Source organism: Pseudophryne corroboree, chromosome 3 (assembly GCF_028390025.1).
Source record: "Pseudophryne corroboree isolate aPseCor3 chromosome 3, aPseCor3.hap2, whole genome shotgun sequence".
Classification (NCBI taxonomy): Eukaryota; Metazoa; Chordata; class Amphibia; order Anura; family Myobatrachidae; genus Pseudophryne; species Pseudophryne corroboree.
The window spans coordinates 73,856,939-73,859,588 of NC_086446.1; positions in this window are offsets into that span (position 1 = coordinate 73,856,939).

Here is a 2,650-nt window from a genome sequence, read left to right on the forward strand (position 1 = left end):
CCCAGCGCGACTTCAGAGTGTTTTGTTTGCTGCCTCAATGCCTGCATGTGCCCAGCATAGTCTTGTTTGCTGCTGTGGTGCCTGCATGTGCCCAGCGTGTCTCCCAGGGATGACATCATCTTCCAGTGCCCCAGAAGCAGACAATCAGCGTCTCAGAGCGTTACTCGGGTCTGAAAACACGTGTAATGACCGTTTCCACTGCACCGCTATCCGTGTCATTACCGTGTTCTACCCAGGTAAATAGCCGGGTTGGATTCCCGGGTCACTCAACCCGTGTTGACCCGTTTCCACCTACTAAAAAACCGTGTCGATGCGCGCCCCCGTGCAAAAACACGGGTAAAAACAGCTAGTGGAAAAGGGGTACTCGGGTCTGAAAACACGTGTAATGACCGTTTCCACTGCACCGCTATCCGTGTCATTACCGTGTTCTACCCAGGTAAATAGCCGGGTTGGATTCCCGGGTCACTCAACCCGTGTTGACCCGTTTCCACCTACTAAAAAAACGTGTCGATGCGCGCCCCGTGCAAAAACACGGGTAAAAACAGCTAGTGGAAAAGGGGTATGAGTGAACTGCTCTGGAAGCCGACAGTGATCAGCTGAATGGGCAGTGCTATGTCCGGGGGAGCAGCAGAGCTGTAAATACAGACATCCAGGTAAAGGAATAGTCAGTGGCAAACGCAGGATTTGCATGGGAGGGTTTCCAGAACTGGGCGGAGCCAATCACGGGGGTGGGGACTGAGGTGACCCAGTATATGCTGGGTCCGTAAAACTAGTGTGTCTGTTAGAGATGAGCGCCTGAAATTTTTCGGGTTTTGTGTTTTGGTTTTGGGTTCGGTTCCGCGGCCGTGTTTTGGGTTCGAACGCGTTTTGGCAAAACCTCACCGAATTTTTTTTGTCGGATTCGGGTGTGTTTTGGATTCGGGTGTTTTTTTCAAAAAACACTAAAAAACAGCTTAAATCATAGAATTTGGGGGTCATTTTGATCCCAAAGTATTATTAACCTCAAAAACCATAATTTACACTCATTTTCAGTCTATTCTGAATACCTCACACCTCACAATATTATTTTTAGTCCTAAAATTTGCACCGAGGTCGCTGTGTGAGTAAGATAAGCGACCCTAGTGGCCGACACAAACACCGGGCCCATCTAGGAGTGGCACTGCAGTGTCACGCAGGATGTCCCTTCCAAAAAACCCTCCCCAAACAGCACATGACGCAAAGAAAAAAAGAGGCGCAATGAGGTAGCTGTGTGAGTAAGATTAGCGACCCTAGTGGCCGACACAAACACCGGGCCCATCTAGGAGTGGCACTGCAGTGTCACGCAGGATGGCCCTTCCAAAAAACCCTCCCCAAACAGCACATGACGCAAAGAAAAAAAGAGGCGCAATGAGGTAGCTGTGTGAGTAAGATTAGCGACCCTAGTGGCCGACACAAACACCGGGCCCATCTAGGAGTGGCACTGCAGTGTCACGCAGGATGGCCCTTCCAAAAAACCCTCCCCAAACAGCACATGACGCAAAGAAAAAAAGAGGCGCAATGAGGTAGCTGTGTGAGTAAGATTAGCGACCCTAGTGGCCGACACAAACACCGGGCCCATCTAGGAGTGTCACTGCAGTGTCACGCAGGATGTCCCTTCCAAAAAACCCTCCCCAAACAGCACATGACGCAAAGAAAAAAAGAGGCGCAATGAGGTAGCTGTGTGAGTAAGATTAGCGACCCTAGTGGCCGACACAAACACCGGGCCCATCTAGGAGTGGCACTGCAGTGTCACGCAGGATGTCCCTTCCAAAAAATCCTCCCCAAACAGCACATGACGCAAAGAAAAAAAGAGGCGCAATGAGGTAGCTGACTGTGTGAGTAAGATTAGCGACCCTAGTGGCCGACACAAACACCGGGCCCATCTAGGAGTGGCACTGCAGTGTCACGCAGGATGTCCCTTCCAAAAAACCCTCCCCAAACAGCACATGACGCAAAGAAAAAAAGAGGCGCAATGAGGTAGCTGTGTGAGTAAGATTAGCGACCCTAGTGGCCGACACAAACACCGGGCCCATCTAGGAGTGTCACTGCAGTGTCACGCAGGATGTCCCTTCCAAAAAACCCTCCCCAAACAGCACATGACGCAAAGAAAAAAAGAGGCGCAATGAGGTAGCTGTGTGAGTAAGATTAGCGACCCTAGTGGCCGACACAAACACCGGGCCCATCTAGGAGTGGCACTGCAGTGTCACGCAGGATGTCCCTTCCAAAAAATCCTCCCCAAACAGCACATGACGCAAAGAAAAAAAGAGGCGCAATGAGGTAGCTGACTGTGTGAGTAAGATTAGCGACCCTAGTGGCCGACACAAACACCGGGCCCATCTAGGAGTGGCACTGCAGTGTCACGCAGGATGTCCCTTCCAAAAAAAACCTCCCCAATCAGCACATGATGCAAAGAAAAAGAAAAGAAAAAAGAGGTGCAAGATGGAATTGTCCTTGGGCCCTCCCACCCACCCTTATGTTGTATAAACAAAACAGGACATGCACACTTTAACCAACCCATCATTTCAGTGACAGGGTCTGCCACACGACTGTGACTGATATGACGGGTTGGTTTGGACCCCCCCCAAAAAAGAAGCAATTAATCTCTCCTTGCACAAACTGGCTCTACAGAGGC